This window comes from Haematobia irritans, chromosome 2 (assembly GCF_050003625.1).
Source record: "Haematobia irritans isolate KBUSLIRL chromosome 2, ASM5000362v1, whole genome shotgun sequence".
Classification (NCBI taxonomy): domain Eukaryota; kingdom Metazoa; phylum Arthropoda; class Insecta; order Diptera; family Muscidae; genus Haematobia; species Haematobia irritans.
In genome coordinates, this window is record NC_134398.1 from 127,477,024 (window position 1) to 127,489,160 (window position 12,137).

At 35.9% G+C, this 12,137-nt stretch overlaps 1 protein-coding gene and 1 long non-coding RNA gene across 2 annotated transcripts in view; both read left to right on the top strand.

The window, feature by feature from the left end:
• LOC142226223 (putative G-protein coupled receptor CG31760) overlaps positions 1 to 12,137 on the top strand; it is a 289,440-nt gene that overhangs the window by 241,801 nt on the left and 35,502 nt on the right. The gene's annotated exons all lie outside the window — the stretch shown is intronic.
• On the top strand, positions 5,657 to 6,141 carry LOC142223969 (uncharacterized). Its single transcript, XR_012718986.1, has 2 exons — positions 5,657 to 5,775; positions 5,835 to 6,141. It is a non-coding gene; the product is annotated as an uncharacterized LOC142223969 (long non-coding RNA).

Consider the following 12,137-nt stretch of genomic DNA (forward strand, 5'->3'; position numbering starts at 1 on the left):
TTAGTGCATATCGGGCGAAAGATATATATGGGAGCTATATCTGAATCTGAACCGATTTCTTCCAAAATCAATAGAGTTCTATTCTGACCCAAATTAGGAACATGTGCCATATTTGAAGGCGATTGGACTTAAATTGCGACCTAGACTTTGATCACAAAAATGTGTTCACAGACAGACGGACGGACGGACAGACGGACATGGTTATATCGACTCAGGGACCCACCCTGAGCATTATTGCCAAAGACACCATGTGTCTATCTCGTCTCTTTCTGGGTGTTACAAACATATGCACTAACTTATAATACCCTGTTCCACAGTGTGGCGCAGGGTATACAAATATGGGAAACATTTAAATCTGAAGCAACTTTAAGGAAACTTCGCAAAAGTTTATTTATGATTTATCGCTCGATATATATGTATTAGAAGTTTAGGAAAATTAGAGTCATTTTTACAACTTTTCGACTAAGCAGTGGCGATTTTACAAGGAAAATGTTGGTATTTTGAGCATTTTTGTCGAAATCAGAAAAACATATATATGGGAGCTATATCTAAATCTGAACCGATTTCAACCAAATTTGGCACGCATAGCTATAATGCTAATTCTACTCCTTGTTAAAAATTTCAACTAAATCGGAGTTAAAAATTGGCCTCTGTGGTCATATGAGTGTAAATCGGGGGAAAGCTATATATGGGAGATATATCTAAATCTGAACCGATTTCAACCAAATTGGACACCCATAGCTACAATGCTAATTCTACTCCCTGTGCAAGATTTCAAATAAATCGGAGCAAGAAGTTGGACTCTGTGGTCATATGAGTGTAAATCGGGCGAAGGCTATATATGGGAGATATATCTAAATCTGAACCGATTTCAACCAAATTTGGCACGCATAGCTACAATGCTAATTCTACTCCCTGTGCAAAATTTCAACTAAATCGGAGCAAAACATTGGCCTCTGTGGTCATATGAGTGTAAATCGGTCGAAAGCTATATATGGGAGCTATATCTAAATCTGAACCGATTTCAATAAAATTCAGCACACTTGACTACACTACTAATTGTACTCCTAGTGCAAAATTTCAAGCAAATTGGAGTAAAACTCTGGCTTCTGGGACCGTATTAGTGCATATCGGGCGAAAGATATATATAGGAGCTATATCTAAATCTTAACCGATTTCAATAAAATTTGGCACACTTGACAACACTACTAATTGTACTCCTAGTGCAAAATTTCAACCAAATTGGGGTAAAACTCTGGCTGCTGGGACCGTATTAGTCCGTATCGGGCGAAAGATATATATGGGAGCTATATCTAAATCTGATCCGACAGACTATATCGACTCAGGAGCCCAGACTATATCGACTCAGGAGCCCACCCTGAGCATTTTTGCCAAAGACACCATGTCTCTATCTCGTCTCCTTCTTGGTGTTGCAAACATATGCACTAACTTACAATACCCTGTTCCACAGTGTGGCGCAGGGTATAATGATCGTGACAACCATATATCTTCTCCCCGAGTATCTTTCTCCACTAATCGATATTTTTATAAAATCTCAAACCGATTTATATTTTAGTTGGGAAGGTAGATGGACGGACAAACATGGCTATACGAATACAAAATTTTAACATGAATACAGTGTCTATCACCAGATTTTCTATATTTCTTTTGGGCATGGGACTCCTTATGTTCCTTCACAATTTCAATTATAAAGCAATATATGAATAACCGGCACGTGCGAAGTTTATGTTTTCTAATCGTCCGCTGACCATCCAATTTAGCCAAATCTATACAGAACATTTTTTATTTATTTATTTTGTAAACCGCTTTAAAACCAAACATTTTCCAATATTTTTTTTAATGGGATAGAGAAATATCCTTTGGAAAAAAACTCTTCATAACCCCCTTTTGTGTGTTTTTTTTTCATTCGCATTGGATTGAACATTCACAATGGAAAATTGAGACATCTATTATTCATAACAAGCAATCGCTTATGCAGACGCAGGGTTAGAGTGTTTAGGAGCACTGACCTTTTATTCAATTAAATACGACTTTCATCCAAAGCAAACAATTACGAAATGAAAATGTGATTTGTTTTTCCAACACCTTCGTGTATGGCACACAACTCTTCACGATTCTCAAAAAATTACAAAAGGATATACGTTCAACTCTATACCATATTCGGGGAATCATCCATAGCCATGGACGTGTGTATAGAACGCCTACAGAACTAATCACACAAATTACTTTCCCATCACTTGTCCTATTTGACGAGCAACCAATCAACCAACCCAACGGAATCATGAATGGGTGAAAGATCGAGGAATATACTCTCTCTAGCAACTTAAATAATGACCCAATGAATTTTTTTGCCATTTTTGTGCTTTTTGATAGACATGTCATTCAGATTGAAGAGTATACTAATTGAAGGCACATTCAAGGAATTAGGGTTTGCAGTTTTGCCGATTTGTTAACTCTAAGGAAATCTGTATACTAATTGAAGGCACATTCAAGGAATTAGGGTTTGCTGCTTTGCCGATTTGTTAACTCTAAGGAAATCTTCGAATCTTCATAGGTAAAGGTTGTGTTCGATTTTGTGATTTTAAGAAACATCCGATTTTTATAACCGGTTGCGAAAAAACTATTATGGAAAATTTAAGGCGTAACTGACTGAACAAAATATTTTCGTAAACACAAAGATTAGACAAAGACGGATAAAAGTGGTGGCATACGCTGATGACGTGGCTTTGGAAGTCAAGGGAAAATTCCGATCTACAATTAGAGATATGATACATCATCAGATCTCGGATGAATGAGAAATGACGAAGGAGAAAATAGTCTAAGGGTAAATCCTGCAAAGCAAGAATTAGTCATGTACTGCAAAGACCGTAAAATTCCCAGGGTAAAACCTTAGGTGGTAATGAAATTCCTTTGGTGGGTGTACATAATACCTCGTGATATTGGATAGGGGGCTGAATTTTAAGTTTAATATTGAAGAAAGAACAGTAAAAGATTCCCTTAATGTAATATTTCATTTATTGCTGTATGGTTGCGCGAGCTATCGCTGTGATCGGAAGAAGGGTTCATAGTTCGGTCCTCACAATGGTGTAAGATGTACCAACCATATTGGAATACAATCTGGCAAAACCGCTTTTCGACAAGAAATATGAAACACCAATTCCCAACAATGAGACGTGGTCCGGGGAGTACAAGTTTATAGATTTCTTTACCGATGGCTCCAAATTGGATAGACAAGTGGGCTCTCAAAAGACCTGGAACTTAAAGTCGTGAACAGATTACCTCATCACTGTAGTAATTTTCAGTCTGATATAACAGATTGGCTGATAATCCCCGGTCTGACACATAGATGGCGTTGCTAGTATTAAATGCATATTATTTTTATATAGTACCAACCTTCAAATAATTCGTGTCAAAATTTGACGTCTGTAAGTCAATTAGTTTGTGAGATAGAGCGTCTTTTGTGAAGCAACTTTTGTTATTGTGAAAAAAATGGAAAAAAAGGAATTTCGTGTTTGGATAAAATACTGTTTTCTGAAGGGAAAAAATACGGTGGAAGCAAAAACTTGGCTTGATAATGAGTTTCCGGACTCTGCCCCAGGGAAATCAACAATAATTGATTGGTATGCAAAATTCAAGCGTGGTGAAATGAGCACGGAGGACGGTGAACGCAGTGGACGCCCGAAAGAGGTGGTTACCGACGAAAACATCAAAAAAATCCACAAAATGATTTTGAATGACCGTAAATTGAAGTTGATCGAGTAGCAGATGCCTTAAAGATATCAAAGGAACATGTTGGTCATATCATTCATCAATATTTGGATATGCGGAAGCTCTATGCAAAATGGATTCCGCGCGAGCTCACATTTGACCAAAAACAACAATGTGTTGATGATTCTGAGCGGTGTTTGCAGCTGTTAACTCGAAATACACCCGAGTTTTTCCGTCGATATGTGACAATGGATGAAACATGGCTCCATCACTACACTTCTGAGTCCAATCGACAGTCGTCTGAGTGGACAGCGACCGGTGAACCGTCTCCGAAGCGTGGAAAGATCAAAAGTCCGCTGGCAATGTAATGGCATCTGTTTTTTGGGATGCGCATGGAATCAACAACAGTGACTATTATATGGCGTTATTGGAGCGTTTGAAGGTCGAAATCGCGGCAAAACAGCCCCATATGAAGAAGAAAAAAAGTGTTGTTCCAGCAAGACAACGCACCGTGCCACAAGTCATTGAGAACGATGGCAAAAATTCATGAATTGGGCTTCGCATCGCTTCCCCACCCACCGTATTCTCCAGATCTGGCCCCCAGCGACTTTTTCTTGTTCTCAGACCTCAAAGGATGCTCGCAGGGCAAAACTTTGGCTGCAATGTAATGATGTAATATCCCAAAATGTTTAGGCATATATTTTTAGTTAATGTGGTATTACAAGGGACTGAATAGTCTAAGTGAAAGTGAAAAAAATGAGCTGTCACTTAAACCTAACCTAACCTTGTGCTTCAAATACAAATGCAATTTCAGCATTACTTGTTTTTTTACTTAACCAAAAGTCGATAAGCTTTACGATAGAATCAGTTATAAAAAGAAATCCTTATTATTAGGCTAAACATACACTGGAAAAACTATTGACCTTATATGAACAAATATGCTAAATACACAATTTACCCAACTTGAAGAACAAATTTCTTTCAAACAAAAAATTTGAGTGATAAGTTAACTTTTAATCTTGTCATTAAATTTACACAGAACAAAAATATCACAAAAACTTTGCCAATTAAAATTTTAATTGAATTCTAAAAATTATTCATTTAAAAATTTAATTGGTTCAACAATTTTTTTTAATTGAAACCAATATCAATTACAAAAATTAATAATTAATCACTTGTATCAATTAAATTTTTAATTGGAACAATTAATTTTTCAATTGACTTTGATTGATGCTATCATTTCTGTGATTGAAGATATTTCATTTAAACATTAATTGGGTCAATTAATTTCGTGATTGAAAACCCAATCTGTTTTCGGTGTAGGACCCGAATCTTCAATATATGCGTCTCCCATGGAGATCATATATCTTTGAAGTAAGGCAAATTTTTAGAGAAACACATTTTTAATTTAAAAGAATAACTTGATTCTTTGGATTAAAGGAATAACTTTAAATATAGGCTTAGATATATTTTGAGGATATTGAATCATTGGTTTAAAGCTTTTTCGAAATTAAAAGTATACACCCAGAGAAATGATTGGTTGGAATTCGATTAGGACAACAGTTTGATAGTGGAGACCCACAATTTTTAATTGGGTGGAATAATTGTTAGTTATTTCTCTTGTTTGATATTTTATATAATCAGTATAACGGTGGTGTGACCAAAAGATGGTACACATGACCAAATATTGGTCGTTATTTATACATTGAAGTAACTAACCATTTCAATTTATTCCACCCTGTTGTGATAACTGATTTGTCTTGCCAATGTGTCACCAAACCCAACTGAAAGTCCGCCTAGCCAATAAGTTGGTTGTGTTAACAAATTGTATAGTTATAAAGGAATTTGTTGCTATGGACTACATAAATATGACAACAAATAAGTTGTTGTTTGATTTCATTAATTATAAACTCTAAATTCTCAAAATTTCAATACAATTAAAATTTTTCATGTCGAGTACCCAATATTAGAGAAAATTCTGGCCATAAAGACTGTCTGTGAATTAGGTATATATTCTTTTTAATTCGGTAGCTGCATTCTTAAGTGGTAAGTAACATAATCATCAAATGAAATTAATATCACTCACTTACGTTCTCCCCTACTAGAGATATTTTAACAAATGTGACGATTTCCGAGGATGTGAATGGCTACCTCGCCATCGAACTTAAAATCGATCAGAACTGAAGAAAGATTCTGGTGCAAAGACATAACAACATTTCAAGGTCCATGCGTGAGTCACGATCGGGTAATTGTCAGTGGAGCATCAGCAGTATCTGCATCATTTCCATTCAGTTTTTAATCTCTGTTGGGATTTTGGGTACATTGGGGTACTGCCACTCAAATCGAATGACATATATAATCATGTAAGGCGTGTTCTATTAGACAAACTTTGCCAACAGAACACGATCAAAGGTACATTTTTTAACGTTAACGCAATTTTTTTTTTTATATTATGTCTGCTTTTCTTCCAGAAATTAAAAAAAAATATTTTGACCTCCTTGGACCTGAAAATTGTGTAGATTTCGCAACTCTTGCTATCTCATGGAGTTTCTTTTGCAGTTCATAAAAGGTTCTAAAGATGACGATGTTTTTTTACGTTAATAGTCAATAAAAATATTAATATGTATTAAAATTAAATACAGACTAAAATTAATTCACCAAAGGGTTTCTTTAATTTCTCAAGCATTGGTTGTCCGAAAATAATAAGTAGTTGTTTCAACAAACGAATAAAATCTTATTGGTTGGGATTACCAATTAGACTTATAATGTGCCCAAATTTTAGTTATCCAAACAATTTGATATACTGTTGTGCAAGACTTCAGTTGGTTGCTTTGACAAATTTTGTCAGTTATATTCTGGTAGTAGATGGGACCGAATAATTTGGTTGGCAAAAGAATTGGTTGTCACAACAAATTTGTTTTCTGTGTGTATTTGAAGTATCTGTTATAAGTTAGATTTTTAAACTGACATTTATTTATACATGCAGAACTTTGATTATCTTTTGTCTTAGAAAATACGCTATTTGGCCATTTAAAGTGAAAATTTCAAGTTTGGACAATTAACTGACGTAAAAAAGAACAGAAAATCAATAACAAATTAAAAAAAAATTAAAATAAAATTAAAAATTTCACCCAAAAACTGTAAAAAATTTCAAATGAAAATGGAAACAAGTATGTACGGCCGTAAGTTCGGCCAGGCCGAAGCTTATGTACCCTCCATCATGGATTGCGTAGAAACTTCTTCTAAACACTGCCATCCACAATTGAATTACTTAAGTTGCGGTAACGCTTGCCGATGGCAAGGTATCTTAAAACCTCCTAACACCATTTTCTAAATTGTATGTAAGTCCATACGTGGTTATATTAAATCAAAATAGATCGATCAAATACGTATATAATTCAGTTTGACAAAATTATCCATAGACATAAAATTTTGACAAAATTTTCTATAGAAATAAAATTTTTACAAAATTTTCTATAAAAAGAAAATTTTGACAAAATTTTCTACAGAAATAAAATTTTAACAAACTTTTCTATAGAAATAAAATGCAAACAAAATTTTCTATAGAAATAAAATTTTGACAAAAATTTTCTACAGAAATAAAATGTTGACAAAATTTTCTATAGAAATAAAATTTTAACAAAAATTTTCTATAGAAATAAAATTTTAACAAAATTTTCTATAGAAATACAATTTTGACAACATTTTCTAAGAAATAAAATGTTGGTAGATTATTATACCCTCCATCATAGGATGGGGGTATATTAACTTTGTCATTCCGTTTGTAACACATCGAAATATTGCTCTAAGACCCCATAAAGTATATATATTCTGGGTCGTGGTGAAATTCTGAGTCGATCTAAGCATGTCCGTCAGTCCGTCTGTTGAAATCACGCTAACTTCCGAACGAAACAAGCTATCGACTTGAAACTTGGCACAAGTAGTTGTTATCGATGTAGGTCGGATGGTATTGAAAATGGGCTATATCGGTCCACTTTTACGTATAGCCCCCATATAAAGGGACCCTCAGATTTGGCTTGTGGAGCCTCTAACAGACGCATTTTTCATCCGATCCGTCTGAAATTTGGTATATGGTGTTTGTATATGGTCTCTAACAACCATGCAAAAATTGGTCCACATCGGTCCATAATTATATATAGCCCCCATATAAACCGATCCCCAGATTTGGCTTGCGGAGCCTCTAAGAAAAGCATATTTCATCCGATCCGGCTGAAATTTGGTACATGGTGTTGGTATATGGTCTCTAACAATCATGCAAAATTTGGTCCACATCGGTCCATAATTATATATATAGCCCCCATATAAACCGATCCCCAGATTTGGCTTGCGAAGTCTCCAAGAGAAGCAAATTTTATCCAATCTGGTTGTAATTTGGAACATGGTGTTAGTATATGATCTTTAACAACCGTGTCACAATTGGTCCATATCGGTCCATAATTATATATAGCCCCCATATAAAACATTATCCAGATTTGACCTCCGGAGCCTCTTGGAGGAGCAAAATTCATCCGATCCGGTTCAAATTAGGAACGTGGTGTTAGTATATGGTCTCTAACAACCATACCAAAATTGGTCCAATCACACAAAAATGGGTCCATATCGGTTCATAATCATGGTTGCAACTAGAGCCAAAAATAATCTACCAAAATTTTATTTCTATAGAAAATTTTGTCAAAATTTTATTTCTAGAGAAAATTTTGTTAAAATTTTATTCGGTTCATAATAAAATTTTCATCATTGTCAAAATTTTATTTCTATAGAAAATTTTGTCAAAATTTTATTTCTATAGAAAATTTTGTTCAAATTTTATTCGGTTCATAATCAGGTTGCCACTCGAGCCAAAAATAATCTACCAAGATTTTATTTCTATAGAAAATTTTGTCAAAAGTTTATTTCTATAGAAAATTTTGTTAAAATTTTATTTCTGTAGAAATTTTTGCCAAAATTTTCTTTCTATAGAAAATTTTGTGAAAATTTTATTTCCATAGAAAAGTTTGTTAAAATTTTATTTCTGTAGAAAATGTTGTCAAAATTTTATGTCTACTTTGTCAAACTGAATTATATACGTATTGGATCGATCTTTTTTTTTAATTTAATATATACCACGTATGGACTTACATACAATTTAGAAGATGGTGTTAGGAGGTTTTAAGATACCTTGCCATCGGCAAGCGTTACCGCAACTTAAGTAATTCGATTGTGGATGGCAGTGTTTAGAAGAAGTTTCTACGCAATCCATGATGGAGGGTACATAAGCTTCGGCCTGGCCGAACTTACGGCCGTATATACTTGTTTTTGGCTCGAGTGGCAAACTGATTATGAACCGAATAAAATTTTAACAAAATTTTCTATAGAAATAAAATTTTGGTAAATTATTTTTGGCTCGAGTGGCAATCATGATTATGAACCGATATGGACCAATTTTTGTGTGATTGGAGATCGGCTATATATAACTATAGATATGGACCAATTTTGGTATGGTTGTTAGCGGCCATATACTAACACCAAGATCCATATTTGAACCGGATCGGATGAATTTTGCTCCTCCAAGAAGCTCCGGAGGTCAAATCTGGAGAACGTTTTATATGGGGGCTATATATAATTATGGAATGATGTGGACTAATTTTTGCATGGTTGTTAGAGGCCATATACCAACATTATGTACCAAATTTCAGGCGGATCGGATGAAATTTGCTTCTCTTTGAGGCTCCGCCAGCCAAATCTGGGGATCGGTTTATATGGGGGCTATATATGATTATGGACCGATGTGGACCAATTGTTGCACGGTTGTTAGGGACCATATACCAACACCATGTACCAAATTTCAGCCGGATCGAATGAAATTTGCTTCTCTTTGAGGCTCCGCAAGCCAAATCTGGGGATCGGTTTATATGAGGGCTATATATAATTATGGAATGATGTGGACTAATTTTTGCATGGTTGTTAGAGACCATATACCAACATCATGTACCAAATTTCAGCCGGATCGGATGAAATTCGCTTCTCTTTGAGGCTCCGCAAGCCAAATCTGGGAATCGGTTTATATGGGGGCTATATATAATTATGGACCGATGTGGACCAATTTTTGCATGGTTATCAGATACCATATACCAACACCATGTACCAAATTTCAGCCGGATCGGATGAAATATGCTTCTGTTAGAGGCTCCACAAGCCAAATCGGGGGATCGGTTTATATGAGGGCTATATATAATTATGGACCGATGTGGGCCAATTTTTGCGTGGTCGTTAGAGACCATATACCAACATCATGTACCAAATTTCAGGCGGATCGGATGAAATTTGCTTCTCTTTGAGGCTCCACAAGCCAAATCTGAGAGTCCCTTTATATGGGGGCTATACGTAACAGTGTACCGATAAGGCACATTTGCAATACCATCTGGCCTACATCAATAACAACTACTTGTGCCAAGTTTCAAGTCGATAGCTTGTTTCGTTCGGAAGTTATCGTGATTTCAACAGACGGACGGACGGACGGACATGCTTAGGTTAGGTTAGGTTATGTGGCAGCCCGATGTATCAGGCTCACTTAGACTATTCAGTCCATTGTGATACCACAGTGGTGAACTTCTCTCTTATCACTGAGTGCTGCCCGATTCCATGTTAAGCTCAATGACAAGGGACCTCCTTTTTATAGCCGAGTCCGAACGGCGTTCCACATTCCAGTGAAACCACTTAGAGAAGCTTTGAAACCCTCAGAAATGTCACCAGCATTACTGAGGTGAGATAATCCACCGCTGAAAAACTTTTTGGTGTTCGGTCGTAGCAGGAATCGAACCCACGACCTTGTGTATGCAAGGCGGGCATGCTAACCATTGCACCACGGTGGCTACATGCTTAGATGGACTCAGAATTTCACCACGACCCAGAATATATATACTTTATGGGGTCTTAGAGCAAAATTTCGATGTGTTACAAACGGAATGACAAAGTTAATATACCCCCATCCTATGGTGGAGGGTATAAAAATATTTATACATTATTTTTTTAAGTGGAGTTGATTTGACCCATTGGTAAGATTTGACCCTGCATTCTTCGTTTTTATACCCACCACCATAGAATGGTGACGGGGGTATAATAAGTTTGTCATTCCGTTTGTAACACATCGAAATATCGATTTCCGACTATATAAAGTGTATATATTCTTGATCAGGGAGAAATTCTAAGACGATATAACCATGTCCGTCTGTCTGTCTGTCTGTTGTAATCACGCTACAGTCTTCAATAATGAAGCAATCGTGCTGAAATTTTGCACAAACTCGTCTTTTGTCTGATTTGGGGTCTTGGGCTTATAGAAATCGTAGGTTTTGTCTGAAATTTGAAATCTAGAGGTATTTTATGACCATAAAGAGGTGTGCCAAAAATGGTGAGTATCGGTCCATGTTTTGGTATAGCCCCCATATAGACCGATCCCCCGATTTTACTTCTTGGACTTATAGAAACCGCAATTTTTATTCAATTTACCTGAAATGGGAAATCTAGAGGTATTGTAGGACCACAAATACGTGTGCCAAAAATTGTGAGTATCGGTCCATATTTTGGTATAGCCCCCATATAGACCGATCTCCCGATTTTACTTCGTGGGCTTATAGAAACCGGAGTTTTTATTCAATTAACCTGAAATTGGAAATCTAGAGGTATTGTAGGACCACAAATACGTGTGCCAAAAATTGTGAGTATCGGTCCATATTTCGGTATAGCCCCCATATAGACCGATCTCCCGATTTTACTTCTTGGGCTTATAGAAACCGGAGTTTTAATTCAATTTACCTGAAATTGGAAATCTAGAGGTATTGTAGGACCACAAATACGTGTGTCAAAATCCATATCGGTCCATGTTTTGGTATGGTCCCCATATAAAACGACCTCCCGATTTTACTTCTTGGGCTTATAGAAACCGTAGTTTTTATCCAATTTGTCTGAAATTGGAAATCTAGAGGTATTTTAGTACCATAAAGAGGTGTGCCGAAAATGGTGAGTATCGGTCCATATTTTGGTATAGCCCCCATATAGACCGATTTCCCGATTTTACATCTTGGGTTTATAGAATCCGTAGTTTATATACAATTTGCCTGAAATTGGAAATTTATAGTTATTTTAGGACCATAAAGAGGTATGCCACAAATGGTGAGTATCGGTCCGTGTTTTGGTATAGTCCCCATATAGACCGATATCCCGATTTTACTTCTTGGGCTTCTAGAATCCGAAGTTTTTATCCAATTTTCCTGAAATTGGAAATCTAGAGGTATTTTCGGGCCATAAAAAGGTGTGCCGAAAACGGTGAGTATCGGTCCATATTTTAGTATAGCCCTCATAAGAACGATCTCCCGATTTAACTCCTTGGGTTGCTAGAAACCGTAGTTTTT